At 45.0% G+C, this 22,379-nt stretch overlaps 12 non-coding genes across 12 annotated transcripts; all 12 read left to right on the forward strand.

Annotated features, from left to right (window-relative positions):
* Positions 1-561: 561 nt before the first annotated feature.
* On the forward strand, positions 562-633 carry TRNAG-UCC (transfer RNA glycine (anticodon UCC)). Its single transcript has one exon. It is a non-coding gene; the product is annotated as a tRNA-Gly (tRNA).
* A 1,403-nt stretch (positions 634-2,036) lies between these two features.
* TRNAG-UCC (transfer RNA glycine (anticodon UCC)) lies at positions 2,037-2,108 on the forward strand. The gene has a single exon. It is a non-coding gene; the product is annotated as a tRNA-Gly (tRNA).
* Positions 2,109-4,500: 2,392 nt separating this feature from the next.
* On the forward strand, positions 4,501-4,572 carry TRNAG-UCC (transfer RNA glycine (anticodon UCC)). The gene has a single exon. It is a non-coding gene; the product is annotated as a tRNA-Gly (tRNA).
* A 420-nt stretch (positions 4,573-4,992) lies between these two features.
* On the forward strand, positions 4,993-5,064 carry TRNAG-UCC (transfer RNA glycine (anticodon UCC)). Its single transcript has one exon. It is a non-coding gene; the product is annotated as a tRNA-Gly (tRNA).
* Positions 5,065-6,954: 1,890 nt separating this feature from the next.
* Positions 6,955-7,026, forward strand: TRNAG-UCC (transfer RNA glycine (anticodon UCC)). Its single transcript has one exon. It is a non-coding gene; the product is annotated as a tRNA-Gly (tRNA).
* Positions 7,027-8,422: 1,396 nt separating this feature from the next.
* TRNAG-UCC (transfer RNA glycine (anticodon UCC)) lies at positions 8,423-8,495 on the forward strand. The gene has a single exon. It is a non-coding gene; the product is annotated as a tRNA-Gly (tRNA).
* A 1,396-nt stretch (positions 8,496-9,891) lies between these two features.
* Positions 9,892-9,964, forward strand: TRNAG-UCC (transfer RNA glycine (anticodon UCC)). Its single transcript has one exon. It is a non-coding gene; the product is annotated as a tRNA-Gly (tRNA).
* Positions 9,965-10,385: 421 nt separating this feature from the next.
* On the forward strand, positions 10,386-10,457 carry TRNAG-UCC (transfer RNA glycine (anticodon UCC)). Its single transcript has one exon. It is a non-coding gene; the product is annotated as a tRNA-Gly (tRNA).
* A 904-nt stretch (positions 10,458-11,361) lies between these two features.
* On the forward strand, positions 11,362-11,433 carry TRNAG-UCC (transfer RNA glycine (anticodon UCC)). Its single transcript has one exon. It is a non-coding gene; the product is annotated as a tRNA-Gly (tRNA).
* Positions 11,434-13,819: 2,386 nt separating this feature from the next.
* Positions 13,820-13,891, forward strand: TRNAG-UCC (transfer RNA glycine (anticodon UCC)). The gene has a single exon. It is a non-coding gene; the product is annotated as a tRNA-Gly (tRNA).
* Positions 13,892-20,695: 6,804 nt separating this feature from the next.
* TRNAG-UCC (transfer RNA glycine (anticodon UCC)) lies at positions 20,696-20,767 on the forward strand. The gene has a single exon. It is a non-coding gene; the product is annotated as a tRNA-Gly (tRNA).
* A 912-nt stretch (positions 20,768-21,679) lies between these two features.
* Positions 21,680-21,751, forward strand: TRNAG-UCC (transfer RNA glycine (anticodon UCC)). Its single transcript has one exon. It is a non-coding gene; the product is annotated as a tRNA-Gly (tRNA).
* Positions 21,752-22,379: the final 628 nt, after the last annotated feature.

Below are 22,379 nucleotides of genomic sequence, written 5' to 3' on the forward strand. Positions count from 1 at the left end.
ATCACTCTCTGCCCATCGTTACAATGCACGTGTTCCGGATAAACAGCTGAAAGCAGCCTCGCATATGCAAGCGTCGGTGATATGGTGGTTAGAAGAGCTGCCTTCCAAGCAGTTGACCCGGGTTCGATTCCCGGTCGACGCATCTTTTCTTTGTTGCTTTTGCTGAGTTGTGTTACATTGTGCAATACACTGTTATTTCCATTGCACGAAAGCCAATCGGCTGTTTGACGAAAACACCCGACTATTTTAAAAAGTCAGAGCTTCAAGTTTCATATTCTACTGCAACAAGATAACTTCTGAGATTGAAGTGTGGCAAACTTCTACTACTGCTTCACCACTGTTAGCGCCTTTACGTTCATTGGCACCTCCGCTGCGTCACAGGTAACGAGTCGATTGTTGACTCAGAGGCTGCGCTCACAATAATAATAGCAGTGATCACAATTTTATAGGCAGCCAAAATCAGACACGGCACGGAGCCTCAGCCTATTTTCTGTCACTCTCTGCCCATCGTTACAATGCACGTGTTCCGGATGAACAGCTGAAGCAGCCTCGAAAATGCTGGCGTCAGTGGTATAGTGGTTAGCATAGCTGCCTTCCAAGCAGTTGTCCCGGGTTTGATTCCCGGCCGACGCATCTTTTTTATGTTGCTCTTTTTTAAGTTGTGTTATAATGTGCAAGACGCTGTTTATTCCATTGCACGAAAGCCATTCGACTGTTTCACAAAAACGCCCAACTATTTTAAATAGTCAGAGTTTCATGTTTCAGATTCTTCTGCAACAAAAAAACTTCTGACGCTGGAGTTGGGCTTACTTCTAATAATGCTTCACCACTGTTAGTGCCTTTGCGTTCATTGACACCTCCACTGCGTCACAGGTAACGAGTCGATATTTGACTCAGAGGCCGCGCTTACAATAACGATAGCAGTGATCACAATTTTATGGGCAGCCAAATTCAGACACAAGACGGAGCACCAGGCCATAATTTATCACTCTCTGCCCATCGTTACAATGCACGTGTTCCGGATGAACAGCTGAAAGCAGCCTCGCAAATGCAGGCATCGGTGGTATGTAGTTAGCATAGCTGCCTTCCAAGCAGTTGACCCGGGTTTGATTCCCAGCTGACGCTTTTTTTCTATGTTGCTCTTTTTTAAGTTGTGGTATATTGTGCAAGACGCTGTTTAGTCCATTGCACGAAAGCCATTCGGCTGTTTCACGAAAACGCCCAACTATTTTAAAAAGTCAGAGTTTCATGTTTCAGATTCTTCTGCAACAAAATAACTCCTGACGCTGAAGTTGGGCTTACTTCTAATAATGCTTCACCACTGTTAGTGCCTTTGCGTTCATTGACACCTCCGCTGCGTCACAGGTAACGAGTCGATTGTTGACTCAGAGGCGCGCTTACAATAACGATAGCAGTGATCACAATTTTATGGGCAGCCAAATGAAGACACAAGACGGAGCACCAGGCCATAATTTATCACTCTCTGCCCATCGTTACAATGCACGTGTTCCGGATGAACAGCTGAAGCAGCCTCGGACATGCTGGCGTCAGTGGCATAGTGGTTAGCATAGCTGCCTTCCAAGCAGTTGTCCCGGGTTTGATTCCCGGCCGACGCATCTTTTCTATGTTGCTCTTATTTAAGTGGTGTTATAATGTGCAAGACGCTGTTTATTCCATTGCACGAAAGCCATTCGACTGTTTCACGAAAACGCCCAACTATTTTAAAAAGTCAGAGTTTCATGTTTCAGATTCTTCTGCAACAAAATAACTTCTGACGCTGAAGTTGGGCTTACTTCTAATAATGCTTCACCACTGTTAGTGCCTTTGCGTTCATTGACACCTCCGCTGCGTCACAGGTAACGAGTCGATTGTTGACTCAGAGGCCGCGCTTACAATAATGATAGCAGTGATCACAATTTTATAGGCAGCCAAATTCAGACACGGGACGGAGCACCAGGCAATATTCTATCACTCTCTGCCCATCGTTAAAATGCACGTGTTCCGCATGAACAGCTGAAGCAGCCTCGCAAATGCTGGCGTCAGTGGTATAGTGGTTAGCATAGCTGCCTTCCAAGCAGTTGTCCCGGGTTTGATTCCCGGCCGACGCATCTTTTCTATGTTGCTCTTTTCTAAATTGTGTTATAATGTGCAATACGCTGTTTATACTATTGCACGAAAGCCAATCGGCTGTCTCACGAAAATGCCAAACTATTTTAAAAAGTCAAAGTTTCATGTTTCAGATTCTTCTGTAGCAAAATAACTTCTGAGGCTGATGTTGGGCTAACTTCTACTAATGCTTCACTACTGTTAGCGCCTTTACGTTCATTGACACCATCACAGGTAACGAGCGATTGTTGACTCAGAGGCCTCGCTTACAATAATGATAGCAGTGATCACAATTTTATAGGCAGCCAAATTCAGACACGGCACGGAGCCTCAGCCTATTTTCTGTCACTCTCTGCCCATCGTTACAATGCACGTGTTCCGGATGAACAGCTGAAGCAGCCTCGGACATGCTGGCGTCAGTGGTATAGTGGTTAGGCATAGCTGCCTTCCAAGCAGTTGTCCCGGGTTTGATTCCCGGCCGACGCATCTTTTTCATGTTGCTCTTATTTAAGTTGTGTTATATAGTGCAAGACGCTATTTATTCCATTTAACGAAAGCCATTCGACTGTTTCACGAAAACTCCTAACTATTTTAAAAAGTCAGAGTTTCATGTTTCAGATTCTTCTGCAACAAAATAACTTCTGACGCTGAAGTTGGGCTTATTTCTAATAATGCTTCACCACTGTTAGTGCCTTTGCGTTCATTGACACCTCCGCTGCGTCACAGGTAACGAGTCGATTGTTGACTCAGAGGCCGCGCTTACAATAATGATAGCAGTGATCACAATTTTATAGGCAGCCAAATTCAGACACGGGACGGAGCACCAGGCAATATTCTATCACTCTCTGCACATCGTTAAAAAGCACGTGTTCCGGATAAACAGCTGAAAGCAGCCTCGCATATGCAAGCGTCGGTGGTATGGTAGTTAGCATAGCTGCCTTCCAAGCAGTTGACCCGGGTTTGATTCCCAGCTGGCGCTTTTTTTTCTATGTTGCTCTTTTTTAAGTTGTGGTATATTGTGCAAGACGCTGTTTAGTCCATTGCACTAAAGCCATTCGGCTGTTTCACGAAAAAGCCCAACTATTTTAAAAAGTCACAGTTTCATGTTTCAGATTCTTCTGCAACAAGATAAGTTCTGACGCTGAAGTTAGGCTAATTTCTAATAATGCTTCACCACTGTTAGTGCCATTACGTTCATTGACACCTCCGCTGCGTCACAGGTAACAAGTCGATTGTTCACTCAGGGGCCGTGCTTACAATAATGATAGCAATCATCACAATTTTATAGGCAGCCAAATTCAGACACAGCATGGAGCCGCAGCCAATTTTCTGTCACTCTCTGCCCATCGTTACAATGCAAGTGTTCCCGATGAACAGCTGAAAGCAGCCTCGCAAATGCCGGCGTCGGTGATATAGTGGTTAGAAGAGCTGCCTTCCAAGCAGTTGACCCGGGTTCGATTCCCGGTCGACGCATCTTTTCTTTGTTGCTTTTGCTGAGTTGTGTTACATTGTGCAATACACTTTTATTTCCATTGCACGAAAGCCAATCGGCTGTTTGACGAAAAGGCCCTACTATTTAAAAAGTCAAAGTTTCATGTTTCAGATTCTTCTGCAACAAAATAACTTCTGAGGCTGAAGTTGGGCTTACTTCTAATAATGCTTCACCACTGTTAGTGCCTTTGCGTTCATTGACACCTCCGCTGCGTCACAGGTAACGCAGCGGAGGTGACTTGATATTTGACTAAGAGGCCGCGCTTACAATAATGATAGCAGTGATCACAATTTTATGGGCAGCCAAGTTCAGACACGGGACGGAGCACCAGGCAATATTCTATCACTCTCTGCCCATCGTTACAATGCACGTGTTCCGGATAAACAGCTGAAAGCAGCCTCGCATATGCAAGCGTCGGTGATATGGTGGTTAGAAGAGCTGCCTTCCAAGCAGTTGACCCGGGTTCGATTCCCGGTCGACGCATCTTTTCTTTGTTGCTTTTGCTGAGTTGTGTTACATTGTGCAATACACTGTTATTTCCATTGCACGAAAGCCAATCGGCTGTTTGACGAAAACACCCGACTATTTTAAAAAGTCAGAGCTTCAAGTTTCATATTCTACTGCAACAAGATAACTTCTGAGATTGAAGTGTGGCAAACTTCTACTACTGCTTCACCACTGTTAGCGCCATTACGTTCATTGGCACCTCCGCTGCGTCACAGGTAACGAGTCGATTGTTGACTCAGAGGCTGCGCTCACAATAATAATAGCAGTGATCACAATTTTATAGGCAGCCAAAATCAGACACGGCACGGAGCCTCAGCCTATTTTCTGTCACTCTCTGCCCATCGTTACAATGCACGTGTTCCGGATGAACAGCTGAAGCAGCCTCGAAAATGCTGGCGTCAGTGGTATAGTGGTTAGCATAGCTGCCTTCCAAGCAGTTGTCCCGGGTTTGATTCCCGGCCGACGCATCTTTTTTATGTTGCTCTTTTTTAAGTTGTGTTATAATGTGCAAGACGATGTTTATTCCATTGCACGAAAGCCATTCGACTGTTTCACAAAAACGCCCAACTATTTTAAATAGTCAGAGTTTCATGTTTCAGATTCTTCTGCAACAAAAAAACTTCTGACGCTGGAGTTGGGCTTACTTCTAATAATGCTTCACCACTGTTAGTGCCTTTGCGTTCATTGACACCTCCACTGCGTCACAGGTAACGAGTCGATATTTGACTCAGAGGCCGCGCTTACAATAACGATAGCAGTGATCACAATTTTATGGGCAGCCAAATTCAGACACAAGACGGAGCACCAGGCCATAATTTATCACTCTCTGCCCATCGTTACAATGCACGTGTTCCGGATGAACAGCTGAAGCAGCATCGCAAATGCTGGCGTCAGTGGTATAGTGGTTAGCATAGCTGCCTTCCAAGCAGTTGTCCCGGGTTTGATTCCCGGCCGACGCATCTTTTCTATGTTGCTCTTTTCTAAATTGTGTTATAATGTGCAATACGCTGTTTATACTATTGCACGAAAGCCAATCGGCTGTCTCACGAAAACGCCAAACTATTTTAAAAAGTCAAAGTTTCATGTTTCAGATTCTTCTGTAGCAAAATAACTTCTGAGGCTGATGTTGGGCTAACTTCTACTAATGCTTCACTACTGTTAGCGCCTTTACGTTCATTGACACCATCACAGGTAACGAGTCGATTGTTGACTCAGAGGCCTCGCTTACAATAATGATAGCAGTGATCACAATTTTATAGGCAGCCAAATTCAGACACGGCACGGAGCCTCAGCCTATTTTCTGTCACTCTCTGTCCATCGTTACAATGCACGTGTTCCGGATGAACAGCTGAAGCAGCCTCGGACATGCTGGCGTCAGTGGTATAGTGGTTAGGCATAGCTGCCTTCCAAGCAGTTGTCCCGGGTTTGATTCCCGGCCGACGCATCTTTTTCATGTTGCTCTTATTTAAGTTGTGTTATATAGTGCAAGACGCTATTTATTCCATTTAACGAAAGCCATTCGACTGTTTCACGAAAACTCCTAACTATTTTAAAAAGTCAGAGTTTCATGTTTCAGATTCTTCTGCAACAAAATAACTTCTGACGCTGAAGTTGGGCTTATTTCTAATAATGCTTCACCACTGTTAGTGCCTTTGCGTTCATTGACACCTCCGCTGCGTCACAGGTAACGAGTCGATTGTTGACTCAGAGGCCGCGCTTACAATAATGATAGCAGTGATCACAATTTTATAGGCAGCCAAATTCAGACACGGGACGGAGCACCAGGCAATATTCTATCACTCTCTGCACATCGTTAAAAAGCACGTGTTCCGGATAAACAGCTGAAAGCAGCCTCGCATATGCAAGCGTCGGTGGTATGGTAGTTAGCATAGCTGCCTTCCAAGCAGTTGACCCGCGTTTGATTCCCAGCTGGCGCTTTTTTTTCTATGTTGCTCTTTTTTAAGTTGTGGTATATTGTGCAAGACGCTGTTTAGTCCATTGCACTAAAGCCATTCGGCTGTTTCACGAAAAAGCCCAACTATTTTAAAAAGTCACAGTTTCATGTTTCAGATTCTTCTGCAACAAGATAAGTTCTGACGCTGAAGTTAGGCTAATTTCTAATAATGCTTCACCACTGTTAGTGCCATTACGTTCATTGACACCTCCGCTGCGTCACAGGTAACAAGTCGATTGTTCACTCAGGGGCCGTGCTTACAATAATGATAGCAATGATCACAATTTTATAGGCAGCCAAATTCAGACACAGCATGGAGCCGCAGCCAATTTTCTGTCACTCTCTGCCCATCGTTACAATGCAAGTGTTCCCGATGAACAGCTGAAAGCAGCCTCGCAAATGCCGGCGTCGGTGATATAGTGGTTAGAAGAGCTGCCTTCCAAGCAGTTGACCCGGGTTCGATTCCCGGTCGACGCATCTTTTCTTTGTTGCTTTTGCTGAGTTGTGTTACATTGTGCAATACACTTTTATTTCCATTGCACGAAAGCCAATCGGCTGTTTGACGAAAAGGCCCTACTATTTAAAAAGTCAGAGTTTCATGTTTCAGATTCTTCTGACACAAAATGACTTCTGAGGTTCAAGTTGGGCTAACTTCTACTTATGCTTCACCACTGTTAGCGCCTTTACGATCATTGACATCTCCGCTGCGTCACAGGTAACGAGTCGATTGTTGACTCAGAGGCCTCGCTTACCATAATGATAGCAGTGATCACAATTTTATGGGCAGCCAAATTCAGACACGGGACGGAGCCTCAGCCAATTTTCTGTCACTCGCTGCCCATCGTTGCAATGCATGTGTTCCAGATGAACATCTGAAGCAGCCTCGCAAATGCTGGCGTCAGTGGTATAGTGGTTAGCATAGCTGCCTTCCAAGCAGTTGTCCCGGGTTTGATTCCCGGCCGACGCATCTTTTCTATGTTGCTCTTTTCTAAATTGTGTTTTAATGTGCAAGACGCGTTTTATTCCATTGCACGAAAGCCATTAGGCTGTTTCACGAAAACGCCCACCTATTTTAAAAAGTCAAAGTTTCATGTTTCGGATTCCTCTGCAAGAAAATAACTTTTGAGGCTGAAGTTGAGCAAACGTCTACTACTGCTTCAACACAGTTAGCGCCTTTCCGTTCAATGACACCTCCGCTGCGTCACAGGTAACGAGTCGATATTTGACTCAGAGGCCGCGCTTACAATAACGATAGCAGTGATCACAATTTTATGGGCAGCCAAATTCAGACACGGCACGGAGCACCAGGCCATAATTTATCACTCTCTGCCCATCGTTACAATGCACGTGTTCCGGATGAACAGCTGAAAGCAGCCTCGCAAATGCAGGCATCGGTGGTATGTAGTTAGCATAGCTGCCTTCCAAGCAGTTGTCCCGGGTTTAATTCCCGGCCGACGCATCTTTTCTATGTTGGTCTTTTCTAAATTGTGTTATAATGTGCAATACGCGGTTTATACTATTGCACGAAAGCCAATCGGCTGTCTCACGAAAACGCCCAACTATTTTAAAAAGTCAAAGTTTCATGTTTCAGATTCATCTGTAGCAAAATAACTTCTGAGGCTGATGTTGGGCTAACTTCTACTAATGCTTCACTACTGTTAGCGCCTTTACGTTCATTGACACCATCACAGGTAACGAGTCGATTGTTGACTCAGAGGCCTCGCTTACAATATTGATAGCAGTGATCACAACTTTATAGGCAGCCAAATTCAGACACGGCACGGAGCCTCAGCCTATTTTCTGTCACTCTCTGCCCATCGTTACAATGCACGTGTTCCGGATGAACAGCTGAAGCAGCCTCGAAAATGCTGGCGTCAGTGGTATATAGGTTAGCATAGCTGCCTTCCAAGCTGTTGTCCCGTGTTTGATTCCCGGCCGACGCATCTTTTTTATGTTGCTCTTTTTTAAGTTGTATTATAATGTGCAAGACGCTGTTTATTCCATTGCACGAGAGCCATTCGACTGTTTCACGAAAACGCCCAACTATTTTAAAAAGTCAGAGTTTCAAGTTTCAGATTATTCTGCAACAAAAAAACTTCTGACGCTGAAGTTGGGCTTACTTCTAATAATGCTTCACCACTGTTAGTGCCTTTGCTTTCATTGACACCTCCGCTGCGTCACATGTAACGACTCGATATTTGACTCAGAGGCCGCGCTTACAATAATGATAGCAGTGATCACAATTTTATGGGCAGCCAAGTTCAGACACGGGACGAAGCATCAGGCAATATTCTATCACTCTCTGCCCATCGTTACGATGCACGTGTTCCGGATGAACAGCTGAAGCAGCCTCGGACATGCTGGCGTCAGTGGTATAGTGGTTAGGCACAGCTGCCTTCCAAGCAGTTGTCCCGGGTTTGATTCCCGGCCGACGCATCTTCTCTTTGTTGCTCTTATTTAAGTTGTGGTATATTGTACAATACGCTGTTTATTCTATTGCACGAAAGCCATTCGACTGTTTCACGAAAACGCCCAACTATTTTAAATAGTCAGAGTTTCATGTTTCAGATTCTTCTGCAACAAAAAAACTTCTGACGCTGGAGTTGGGCTTACTTCTAATAATGCTTCACCACTGTTAGTGCCTTTGCGTTCATTGACACCTCCACTGCGTCACAGGTAACGAGTCGATATTTGACTCAGAGGCCGCGCTTACAATAACGATAGCAGTGATCACAATTTTATGGGCAGCCAAATTCAGACACAAGACGGAGCACCAGGCCATAATTTATCACTCTCTGCCCATCGTTACAATGCACGTGTTCCGGATGAACAGCTGAAAGCAGCCTCGCAAATGCAGGCATCGGTGGTATGTAGTTAGCATAGCTGCCTTCCAAGCAGTTGTCCCGGGTTTGATTCCCGGCCGACGCATCTTTTCTATGTTGGTCTTTTCTAAATTGTGTTATAATGTGCAATACGCTGTTTATACTATTGCACGAAAGGCAATCGGCTGTCTCACGAAAACGCCCAACTATTTTAAAAAGTCAAAGTTTCATGTTTCAGATTCTTCTGTAGCAAAATAACTTCTGAGGCTGATGTTGGGCTAACTTCTACTAATGCTTCACTACTGTTAGCGCCTTTACGTTCATTGACACCATCACAGGTAACGAGTCGATTGTTGACTCAGAGGCCTCGCTTACAATAATGATAGCAGTGATCACAACTTTATAGGCAGCCAAATTCAGACACGGCACGGAGCCTCAGCCTATTTTCTGTCACTCTCTGCCCATCGTTACAATGCACGTGTTCCGGATGAACAGCTGAAGCAGCCTCGAAAATGCTGGCGTCAGTGGTATAGTGGTTAGCATAGCTGCCTTCCAAGCTGTTGTCCCGTGTTTGATTCCCGGCCGACGCATCTTTTTTATGTTGCTCTTTTTTAAGTTGTATTATAATGTGCAAGACGCTGTTTATTCCATTGCACGAGAGCCATTCGACTGTTTCACGAAAACGCCCAACTATTTTAAAAAGTGAGAGTTTCATGTTTCAGATTCTTCTGCAACAAAAAAACTTCTGACGCTGAAGTTGGGCTTACTTCTAATAATGCTTCACCACTGTTAGTGCCTTTGCTTTCATTGACACCTCCGCTGCGTCACAGGTAACGACTCGATATTTGACTCAGAGGCCGCGCTTACAATAATGATAGCAGTGATCACAATTTTATGGGCAGCCAAGTTCAGACACGGGACGGAGCATCAGGCAATATTCTATCACTCTCTGCCCATCGTTACGATGCACGTGTTCCGGATGAACAGCTGAAGCAGCCTCGGACATGCTGGCGTCAGTGGTATAGTGGTTAGGCACAGCTGCCTTCCAAGCAGTTGTCCCGGGTTTGATTCCCGGCCGACGCATCTTGTCTTTGTTGCTCTTATTTAAGTTGTGTTATATAGTGCAAGACGCTATTTATTCCATTTAACGAAAGCCATTCGACTGTTTCACGAAAACGCCCAACTATTTTAAAAAGTCAGAGTTTCATGTTTCAGATTCTTCTGCAACAAAATAACTTCTGACGCTGAAGTTGGGCTTACTTCTAATAAGGCTTCACCACTGTTAGTGCCTTTGCGTTCATTGACAGCTCCGCTGCGTCACAGGTAACGAGTCGATTGTTGACTCAGAGGCCGCGCTTACAATAATAATAGCAGTGATCACAATTTGATAGGCAGCCAAATTCAGACACGGCACGGCGCCCTAGACAATTTTCTGTTACTCTCTGCCCATCGTTACAATGCACGTGTTCCCGATGAACAGCTGAAAGCAGCCTCGCAAATGCTGGCGTCGGTGGTATAGTGGTTAGCATAGCTGCCTTCCAAGCAGTTGACCCGGGTTTGATTCCCAGCCGACGCACCTTTTCTATGTTGCTCTTTTTCAAGTTGTGGTATATTGTGCAATACGCTGTTTATTCTATTGCACGAAAGCCATTCGGCTGTTTGATGAAAACGCCCGACTATTTTAAAAAGTCAGAGTTTCATGTTTCAGATTCTTATGCAAGAAAATAACTTTTGAGGCCGAAGTTGGGCAAATGTCTACTACTGCTTCAACACTGCTAGCGCCTTTACGTTCATTGACACCATCACAGGTAACGAGTCGATTGTTGACTCAGAGGCCTCGCTTACAATAATGATAGCAGTGATCACAATTTTATAGGCAGCCGAATTCAGACACGGCACGGAGCCCCAGCCTATTTTCTCTCACCCTCTGCCCATAGTTACAATGTACGTGTTCCGGATGAACAGCTGAAAGCAGCCTCGCAAATGCTGGCGTCGGAGGTATAGTGGTTAGCATAGCTGCCTTCCAAGCAGTTTACCCCGGTTCGATTCCCGGCCGACGCATCTTTACTTCGTAGCTTTTGCTGAGTTGTGTTACATTGTGCAATACACTGTTCTTTCCATTGCACGAAAGCCATTCGGCTGTTCGACGGAAAGTCCCAACTATTTTAAAAAGTCAGAGTTTCACGTTTCAGATTCTTCTGACACAAAATAACTTCTGAGGTTCAAGTTTGGCTAACTTCTACTAATGCTTCACCATTGTTAGCGCCTTTACGATCATTGACATCTCCGCTGCGTCACAGGTAACGAGTCGATTGTTCACTCGGAGGCCGCGCTTACAATAAAGGTAGCAGTGATCACAATTTTATAGGCAGCCAAATTCAGACACGGCACGGAGCCTCAGCCAATTTTCTGTCACTCTCTGCCCATCGTTACAATGCACGTGTTTCGCATGAACAGCTCAAGCAGCCTCGCAAATGCTGGTGTCAGTGGTATAGTGGTTAGCATAGCTGCCTTCCAAGCAGTTGTCCCGGGTTTGATTCCCGGCTGACGCTTTTTTTCTATGTTGCTCTTTTTTAAGTTGTGGTATATTGTGCAAGACGCTGTTTAGTCCATTGCACGAAAGCCATTCGGCTGTTTCACGAAAACGCCCAACTATTTTAAAAAGTCAGAGTTTCATGTTTCAGATTCTTCTGCAACAAAATAACTTCTGAGGCTGAAGTTGGGCTTACTTCTAATAATGCTTCACCACTGTTAGTGCCTTTGCGTTCATTGACACCTCCGCTGCGTCACAGGTAACGACTCGATATTTGACTCAGAGGCCGTGCTTACAATAATGATAGCAGTGATCACAATTTTATAGGCAGCCAAGTTCAGACACGGGACGGAGCACCAGGCAATATTCTATCACTCTCTGCCCATCGTTACAATGCACGTGTTCCGGATAAACAGCTGAAAGCAGCCTCGCGTATGCAAGCGTCGGTGATATGGTGGATAGAAGAGCTGCCTTCCAAGCAGTTGACCCGGGTTCGATTCCCGGTCGACGCATCTTTTCTTTGTTGCTTTTGCTGAGTTGTGTTACATTGTGCAATACACTGTTATTTCCATTGCACGAAAGCCATTCGGCTGTTTGACGAAAAGGCCCAACTATTTAAAAAGTCAGAGTTTCATGTTTCAGATTCTTCTGACACAAAATGACTTCTGAGGTTCAAGTTTTGCTAACTTCTACTTATGCTTCACCACTGTTAGCGCCTTTACGATCATTGACATCTCCGCTGCGTCACAGGTAACAAGTCGATTGTTGACTCAGAGGCCTCGCTTACAATATTGATAGCAGTGATCACAATTTTATAGGCAGCCAAATTCAGACATGACATGGAGCCCTAGACAATTTTCTGTCACTCTCTGCCCATCGTTACAATCCACGTGTTCTCGATGAACAGCTGAAGCAGCCTCGCAAATGCTGGCGTCAGTGGTATAGTGGTTAGCATAGCTGCCTTCCAAGCAGTTGACTCGGGTTTGATTCCCGGCCAACGCATCTATTTTTTGTTGCTTTTGCCTAGTTGTGTTACATTGTACAATACACTGTTATTTCTACTGCACGAAAGCCATTCGGCTGTTTGACGAAAAGGCCCAACTATTTTAAAAACTTAGAGTTTCATGTTTCAGAATCTTCTGCCACAAAATAACTTCTGAGGCTCAAGTTGGGCTAACTTCTACTAATGCTTCACACTGTTAGAGCCTTTACGATCATTGACATCTCCGCTGCGTCGAAGGTAACGAGTCGATTGTTCACTCGGAGGCCGCGCTTACAATAATGATAGCAGTGATCACAATTTTATAGGCAGCCAAATTCAGACACGGCACGGAGCCTCAGCCAATTTTCTGTCACTCTCTGCCCATCGTTACAATGCACGTGTTTCGCATGAACAGCTGAAGCAGCCTCGCAAATGCTGGTGTCAGTGGTATAGTGGTTAGCATAGCTGCCTTCCAAGCAGTTGTCCCGGGTTTGATTCCCGGCCGACGCATCTTTTCTATGATGCTCTTTTCTAAATTCTGTTATAATGTGCAAGACGCTGTTTATTTCATTGCACGAAAGCCATTCGGCTGTTTCACGAAAACGCCCAACTATTTAAAAAAGTCAAAGTTTCATGTTTCAGATTCTTCTGCAGCAAAGTAACTTCTGAGGCTGAAGTTGGGCTTACTTCTAATAATGCTTCACCACTGTTACTGCCTTTGCGTTCATTGACACCTCCGCTGCGTCACAGGTAACGACTCGATATTTGACTCAGAGGCCGCGCTTACAATAATAATAGCAGTGATCACAATTTTATGGGCAGCCAAGTTCAGACACGGGACGGAGCATCAGACAATATTCTATCACTCTCTGCCCATCGTTACGATGCACGTGTTCCGGATGAACAGCTGAAGCAGCCTCGGACATGCTGGCGTCAGTGGTATAGTGGTTAGCATAGCTGCCTTCCAAGCAGTTGTCCCGGGTTTGATTCCCAGCCGACGCATCTTTTCTATGTTGCTCTTAATTAGGTTGTGTTATAATGTGCAAGACGCTGTTTATTCCATTAAACGAAAGCCAATCGACTGTTTCACGAAAACGCCCAACTATTTTAAAAAGTCAGAGTTTCATGTTTCAGATTCTTCTGCAACAAAATAACTTCTGACGCTGAAGTTGGGCTTACTTCTAATAATGCTTCACCACTGTTAGTGCCTTTGCGTTCATTGACACCTCCGCTGCGTCACAGGTAACGAGTCAATTGTTGACTCAGAGGCCGCGCTTACAATAATGATAGCAGTGATCACAATTTTATAGGCAGCCAAATTCAGACACGGGACGGAGCACCAGGCAATATTCTATCACTCTCTGCCCATCGTTACAATGCACGTGTTCCGGATAAACAGCTGAAAGCAGCCTCGCATATGCAAGCGTCGGTGATATGGTGGTTAGCATAGCTGCCTTCCAAGCAGTTGACCCGGGTTTGATTCCCGGCTGACGCTTTTTTTCTATGTTGCTCTTTTTTAAGTTGTGGTATATTGTGCAATACGCTGTTTATTCTATTGCACGAAAGCCATTCGGCTGTTTGATGAAAACGCCCGACTATTTTAAAAAGTCAGAGTTTCATGTTCCAGATTCTTATGCAAGAAAATAACTTTTGAGGCCGAAGTTGGGCAAATGTCTACTACTGCTTCAACACTGTTAGCGCCTTTACGTTCATTGACACCATCACAGGTAACGAGTCGATTGTTGACTCAGAGGCCTCGCTTACAATAATGATAGCAGTGATCACAATTTTATAGGCAGCCGAATTCAGACACGGCACGGAGCCCCAGCCGATTTTCTCTCACCTTCTGCCCATAGTTACAATGTACGTGTTCCGGATGAACAGCTGAAAGCAGCCTCGCAAATGCCGGCGTCGGAGGTATAGTGGTTAGCATAGCTGCTTTCCAAGCAGTTTACCCCGGTTCGATTCCCGGCCGACGCATCTTTACTTCGTAGCTTTTGCTGAGTTGTGTTACATTGTGCAATACACTGTTCTTTCCATTGCACGAAAGCCATTCGGCTGTTCGACGGAAAGTCCCAACTATTTTAAAAAGTCAGAGTTTCATGTTTCAGATTCTTCTGACACAAAATAACTTCTGAGGTTCAAGTTTGGCTAACTTCTACTAATGCTTCACCATTGTTAGCGCCTTTACGATCATTGACATCTCCGCTGCGTCACAGGTAACGAGTCGATTGTTCACTCGGAGGCCGCGCTTACAATAAAGGTAGCAGTGATCACAATTTCATAGGCAGCCAAATTCAGACACGGCACGGAGCCTCAGCCAATTTTCTGTCACTCTCTGCCCATCGTTACAATGCACGTGTTTCGCATGAACAGCTGAAGCAGCCTCGCAAATGCTGGTGTCAGTGGTATAGTGGTTAGCATAGCTGCCTTCCAAGCAGTTGTCCCGGGTTTGAATCCCGGCCGACGCATCTTTTCTATGATGCTCTTTTCTAAATTGTGTTATAATGTGCAAGATGCTGTTTATTTCATTGCACGAAAGCCATTCGACTGTTTCACGAAAACGCCCAACTATTTTAAAAAGTCAAAGTTTCATGTTTCAGATCCTTCTGCAAGAAAATAACTTTTGAGGCTGAAGTTGGCCAAACGTCTACTACTGCTTCAACACTGTTAGCGCCTTTGCGTTCAATGACACCTCCGCTGCGTCACAGGTAACGAGTCGATATTTGACTCAGAGGCCGCGCTTACAATAACGATAGCACTGATCACAATTTTATGGGCAGCCAAATTCAGACACGGGACGGAGCACCAGGCCATAATTTATCACTCTCTGCCCATCGTTACAATGCACGTGTTCCGGATGAACAGCTGAAAGCAGCTTCGCAAATGCAGGCATCGGTGGTATGGTAGTTAGCATAGCTGCCTTCCAACCAGTTGACCCGGGTTTGATTCCCAGCTGACGCTTTTTTTCTATGTTGCTCTTTTTTAAGTTGTGGTATATTGTGCAAGACGCTGTTTAGTCCATTGCACGAAAGCCATTCGGCTGTTTGATGAAAACGCCCGACTATTTTAAAAAGTCAGAGTTTCATTATTCAGATTCTTATGGAAGAAAATAACTTTTGAGGCCGAAGTTGGGCAAATGTCTACTACTGCTTCAACACTGTTAGCGCCCTTACGTTCATTGACACCATCACAGGTAACGAGTCGATTGTTGACTCAGAAGCCTCGCTCACAATAATGATAGCAGTGATCACAATTTTATAGGCAGCCGAATTCAGACACGGCAAGGAGCCCCAGCCTATTTTCTCTCAACCTCTTCCCATAGTTACAATGTACGTGTTCCGGATGAACAGCTGAAAGCAGCCTCGCAAATGCCGGCGTCAGTGGTATAGTGGTTAGCATAGCTGCCTTCCAAGCAGTTTACCCCGGTTCGATTCCCGGCCGACGCATCTTTACTTCGTAGCTTTTGCTGAGTTGTGTTACATTGTGCAATACACTGTTCTTTCCATTGCACGAAAGCCATTCGGCTGTTCGACGGAAAGTCCCAACTATTTTAAAAAGTCAGAGTTTCATGTTTCAGATTCTTCTGACACAAAATAACTTCTGAGGTTCAAGTTTGGCTAACTTCTACTAATGCTTCACCATTGTTAGCGCCTTTACGATCATTGACATCTCCGCTGCGTCACAGGTAACGAGTCGATTGTTCACTCGGAGGCCGCGCTTACAATAAAGGTAGCAGTGATCACAATTTTATAGGCAGCCAAATTCAGACACGGCACGGAGCCTCAGCCAATTTTCTGTCACTCTCTGCCCATCGTTACAATGCACGTGTTTCGCATGAACAGCTGAAGCAGCCTCGCAAATGCTGGTGTCAGTGGTATAGTGGTTAGCATAGCTGCCTTCCAAGCAGTTGTCCCGGGTTTGATTCCCGGCCGACGCATCTTTTCTATGATGCTCTTTTCTAAATTGTGTTATAATGTGCAAGACGCTGTTTATTTCATTGCACGAAAGCCATTCGACTGTTTCACGAAAACGCCCAACTATTTTAAAAAGTCAAAGTTTCATGTTTCAGATTCTTCTGCAAGAAAATAACTTTTGAGGCTGAAGTTGGCCAAACGTCTACTACTGCTTCAACACTGTTAGCGCCTTTGCGTTCAATGACACCTCCGCTGCGTCACAGGTAACGAGTCGATATTTGACTCAGAGGCCGCGCTTACAATAACGATAGCACTGATCACAATTTTATGGGCAGCCAAATTCAGACACGGGACGGAGCACCAGGCCATAATTTATCACTCTCTGCCCATCGTTACAATGCACGTGTTCCGGATGAACAGCTGAAAGCAGCTTCGCAAATGCAGGCATCGGTGGTATGGTAGATTGCATAGCTGCCTTCCAAGCAGTTGACCCGGGTTTGATTCCCAGCTGACGCTTTTTTTCTATGTTGCTCTTTTTTAGGTTGTGGTATATTGTGCAAGACGCTGTTTAGTCCATTGCACGAAAGCCATTCGGCTGTTTCAAGAAAACGCCCAACTATTTTAAAAAGTCAGAGTTTCATGTTTCAGATTCTTCTGCAACAAAATAACTTCTGAGGCTGAAGTTGGGCTTACTTCTAATAATGCTTCACCACTGTTAGTGCCTTTGCGTTCATTGACACCTCCGCTGCGTCACAGGTAACGACTCGATATTTGACTCAGAGGCCGCGCTTACAATAATGATAGCAGTGATCACAATTTTATGGGCAGCCAAGTTCAGACACGGGACGGAGCACCAGGCAATATTCTATCACTCTCTGCCCATCGTTACAATGCACGTGTTCCGGATAAACAGCTGAAAGCAGCCTCGCATATGCAAGCGTCGGTGATATGGTGGTTAGAAGAGCTGCCTTCCAAGCAGTTGACCCGGGTTCGATTCCCGGTCGACGCATCTTTTTTTTGTTACTTTTGCTGAGTTGTGTTACATTGTGCAATACACTGTTATTTCCATTGCACGAAAGCCATTCGGCTGTTTCAAGAAAACGCCCAACTATTTTAAAAAGTCAGAGTTTCATGTTTCAGATTCTTCTGCAACAAAATAACTTCTGAGGCTGAAGTTGGGCTTACTTCTAATAATGCTTCACCACTGTTAGTGCCTTTGCGTTCATTGACACCTCCGCTGCGTCACAGGTAACGACTCGATATTTGACTCAGAGGCCGCGCTTACAATAATGATAGCAGTGATCACAATTTTATGGGCAGCCAAGTTCAGACACGGGACGGAGCATCAGGCAATATTCTATCACTCTCTGCCCATCGTTACGATGCACGTGTTCCGGATGAACAGCTGAAGCAGCCTCGGACATGCTGGCGTCAGTGGTATAGTGGTTAGCATAGCTGCCTTCCAAGCAGTTGTCCCGGGTTTCATTCCCAGCCGACGCATCTTTTCTATGTTGCTCTTATTTAGGTTGTGTTATAATGTGCAAGACGCTGTTTATTCCATTAAACGAAAGCCAATCGACTGTTTCACGAAAACGCCCAACTATTTTAAAAAGTCAGAGTTTCATGTTTCAGATTCTTCTGCAACAAAATAACTTCTGACGCTGAAGTTGGGCTTACTTCTAATAATGCTTCACCACTGTTAGTGAATTTGCGTTCATTGACACCTCCGCTGCGTCACAGGTAACGAGTCAATTGTTGACTCAGAGGCCGCGATTACAATAATGATAGCAGTGATCACAATTTTATAGGCAGCCAAATTCAGACACGGGACGGAGCACCAGGCAATATTCTATCACTCTCTGCCCATCGTTACAATGCACGTGTTCCGGATAAACAGCTGAAAGCAGCCTCGCATATGCAAGCGTCGGTGATATGGTGGTTAACATAGCTGCCTTCCAAGCAGTTGACCCGGGTTTGATTCCCAGCCGGCGCACCTTTCTATGTTGCTCTTCTTCAAGTTGTGGTATATTGTGCAATACGCTGTTTATTTTATTGCACGAAAGCCATTCGGCTGTTTAACGAAAACGCCCAACTATTTCAAAAAGTCAGAGTTTCATGTTTCAGATTCTTCTGCAACAAGATAAGTTCTGACGCTGAAGATAGGCTAATTTCTAATAATGCTTCACCACTGTTAGCGCCTTTACATTCATTGACACCTCCGTTGCGTCACAAGTAAGGAGGGAGTCGATTGTTGACTAAGAGGCCGCGCTTACAATAATAGTAGCAGTGATCACAATTTGATAGGCAGCCAAATTCAGACACGGCACGGCGCCCTAGACAATTTTCTGTTACTCTCTGCCCATCGTTACAATGCACATGTTCCCGATGAACAGCTGAAAGCAGCCTCGCAAATGCCGGCGTCGGTGATATAGTGGTTAGAAGAGCTGCCTTCCAAGCAGTTGACCTGGGTTCGATTTCCGGTCGACGCATCTTTTCTTTGTTGCTTTTGCTGAGTTGTGTTACATTGTGCAATACACTGTTATTTCCATTGCACAAAAGCCATTCGGCTGTTTGACGAAAAGGCCCAACTATTTAAAAAGTCAGAGTTTCATGTTTCAGATTCTTCTGACAAAAAATGAGTTCTGAGGTTCAAGTTGGGCTAACTTCTACTTATGCTTCACCACTGTTTGCGCCTTTACGATCATTGACATCTCCGCTGCGTCACAGGTAACGAGTCGATTGTTGACTCAGAGGCCGCGCTTACAATAATGATAGCTGTGATCACAATTTTATAGGCAGCCAAATTCAGACACGGGACGGAGCACCAGGCAATATTATATCACTCTCTGCCCATCGTTACAATGCACGTGTTCCGGATAAACAGTTGAAAGCAGCCTCGCATATGCAAGCGTCGGTGATATGGTGGTTAGAAGAGCTGCCTTCCAAGCAGTTGACCCGGGTTCGATTCCCGGTCGACGCATCTTTTTTTTGTTGCTTTTGCTGAGTTGTGTTACATTGTGCAATACTTTGTCATTTCCATTGCACGAAAGCCATTCGGCTGTTTGACGAAAAGGCCCAACTATTTAAAAAGTCAGAGTTTCATGTTTCAGATTTTTCTGACACAAAATAACTTCTGAGGCTCAAGTTGGGCTAACTTCTACTAATGCTTCACCACTGTTAGCGCCTTTACGATCATTGACATCTCCGCTGCGTCACAGGTAACGAGTCGATTGTTCACTCGTAGGCCGCGCTTACAACAATGATAGCAGTGATCACAATTTTATAGGTAGCCAAATTCAGACACGGCACGGAGCCTCAGCCTATTTTCTGTCACTCTCTGCGCATCGTTACAATGCATGTGTTTCGGATGAACAGCTGAAGCAGCCTCGAAAATGCTGGCGTCAGTGGTATAGTGGTTAGCATAGCTGCCTTCCAAGCAGTTGTCCCGGGTTTGATTCCTGGCCGACGCATCTTTTTTATGTTGCTCTTTTTTAAGTTGTGTTATAATGTGCAAGACGCTGTTTATTCCATTGCACGAAAGCCATTTGACTGTTTCACGAAAACGCCCAACTATTTTAAGTAGTTAGAGTTTCATGTTTCAGATTCTTCTGCAACAAAAAAACTTCTGACGCTGGAGTTCGGCTTACTTCTAATAATGCTTCACCACTGTTAGTGCCATTACGTTCATTGACACCTCCGCTGCGTCACAGGTAACAAGTCGATTGTTCACTCAGGGGCCGTGCTTACAATAATGATAGCAGTGATCACAATTTTATAGGCAGCCAAATTCAGACACGGGACGGAGCCTCAGCCAATTTTCTGTCACTCGCTGCCCATCGTTGCAATGCATGTGTTCCGGATGAACAGCTGAAGCAGCCTCGCAAATGCAGGCATCGGTGGTATGGTAGTTAGCATAGCTGCCTTCCAAGCAGTTGACCCGGGTTTGATTCCCAGCTGACGCTTTTTTTCTATGTTGCTCTTTTTTAGGTTGTGGTATATTGTGCAAGACGCTGTTTAGTCCATTGCACGAAAGCCATTCGGCTGTTTAACGAAAACGCCCAACTATTTCAAAAAGTCAGAGTTTCATGTTTCAGATTCTTCTGCAGCAAGATAAGTTCTGACGCTGAAGTTAGGCTAATTTCTAATAATGCTTCACCACTGTTAGCGCCATTACGTTCAATGACACCTCCGCTGCGTCACAGGTAACGACTCGATATTTGACTCAGAGGCCGCGCTTACAATAATGATAGCAGTGATCACAATTTTATGGGCAGCCAAGTTCAGACACGGGACGGAGCATCAGGCAAAATTCTATCACTCTCTGCCCATCGTTACGATGCACGTGTTCCGGATGAACAGCTGAAGCAGCCTCGGACATGATGGCGTCAGTGGTATAGTGGTTAGCATAGCTGCCTTCCAAGCAGTTGTCCCGGGTTTGATTCCCGGCCGACGCATCTTTTTTATGTTGCTCTTTTTTAAGTTGTGTTATAATGTGCAAGACGCTGTTTATTCCATTGCACGAAAGCCATTCGACTGTTTCACGAAAACGCCCAACTATTTTAAAAAGTCAGAGTTTCATGTTTCAGATTCTTCTGCAACAAAATAACTTCTGACGCTGAAGTTGGGCTTACTTCTAATAATGCTTCACCACTGTTAGTGCCTTTGCGTTCATTGACACCTCCGCTGCGTCACAGGTAACGAGTCGATTGTTGACTCAGAGGCCGCGCTTACAATAATGATAGCAGTGATCACAATTTTATAGGCAGCCAAATTCAGACACGTCACGGAGCCCTAGACAATTTTCTGTCACTCTCTGCCCATCGTTACAATCCACGTGTTCCCGATGAACAGCTGAAGCAGCCTCGCAAATGCTGGCGTCAGTGGTATAGAGGTTAGCATAGCTTCCTTCCAAGCAGTTGACCCGGGTTCGATTCCCAGCCGACGCTTTTTTTCTATGTTGCTCTTTTTTAAGTTGTGGTATATTGTGCAAGACGCTGTTTAGTCCATTGCACGAAAGCCATTCGGCTGTTTCACGAAAACGCCCAACTATTTTAAAAAGTCAGAGTTTCATGTTTCAGATTCTTCTGCAACAAAATAAATTCTGACGCTGAAGTTGGGCTTACTTCTAATAGTGCTTCACCACTGTTAGTGCTTTTGCGTTCATTGACACCTCCGCTGCGTCACAGGTAACGACTCGATATTTGACTCAGAGGCCGCGCTTACAATAATGATAGCAGTGATCACAATTTTATGGGCAGCCAAGTTACGACACGGGACGGAGCATCAGGCAATATTCTATCACTCTCTGCCCATCGTTACGATGCACGTGTTCCGGATGAACAGCTGAAGCAGCCTCGGACATGATGGCGTCAGTGGTATAGTGGTTAGCATAGCTGCCTTCCAAGCAGTTGTCCCGGGTTTGATTCCCGGCCGACGCATCTTTTCTATGTTGCTCTTATTTAAGTTGTGTTATAATGTGCAAGACGCTGTTTATTCCATTGCACGAAAGCCATTCGACTGTTTCACGAAAATGCCCAACTATTTTAAAAAGTCAGAGTTTCATGTTTCAGATTCTTCTGCAACAAAATAACTTCTGACGCTGAAGTTGGGCTTACTTCTAATAATGCTTCACCACTGTTAGTGCCTTTGGGTTCATTGATACCTCCACTGCGTCACAGGTAACAAGTCGATTGTCGACTCAGAGGCCGCGCTTACAATAACGATAGCAGTGATCACAATTTTAGAGGCAGCCAAATTCAGACACGGGACGGAGCACCAGGCAATATTCTATCACTCTCTGCCCATCGTTACAATGCACGTGTTCCGGATGAACAGCTGAAAGCAGCCTCGCAAATGCAGGCATCGGTGGTATGGTAGTTAGCATAGCTGCCTTCCAAGCAGTTGACCCGGGTTTGATTCCCAGCTGACGCTTTTTTTCTATGTTGCTCTTTTTTAGGTTGTGGTATATTGTGCAAGACGCTGTTTAGTCCATTGCACGAAAGCCATTCGGCTGTTTCACGAAAACGCCCAACTATTTTAAAAAGTCAGAGTTTCATGTTTCAGATT

This window comes from Rhipicephalus microplus, chromosome 8, assembly GCF_043290135.1.
Source record: "Rhipicephalus microplus isolate Deutch F79 chromosome 8, USDA_Rmic, whole genome shotgun sequence".
Classification (NCBI taxonomy): Eukaryota; Metazoa; Arthropoda; class Arachnida; order Ixodida; family Ixodidae; genus Rhipicephalus; species Rhipicephalus microplus.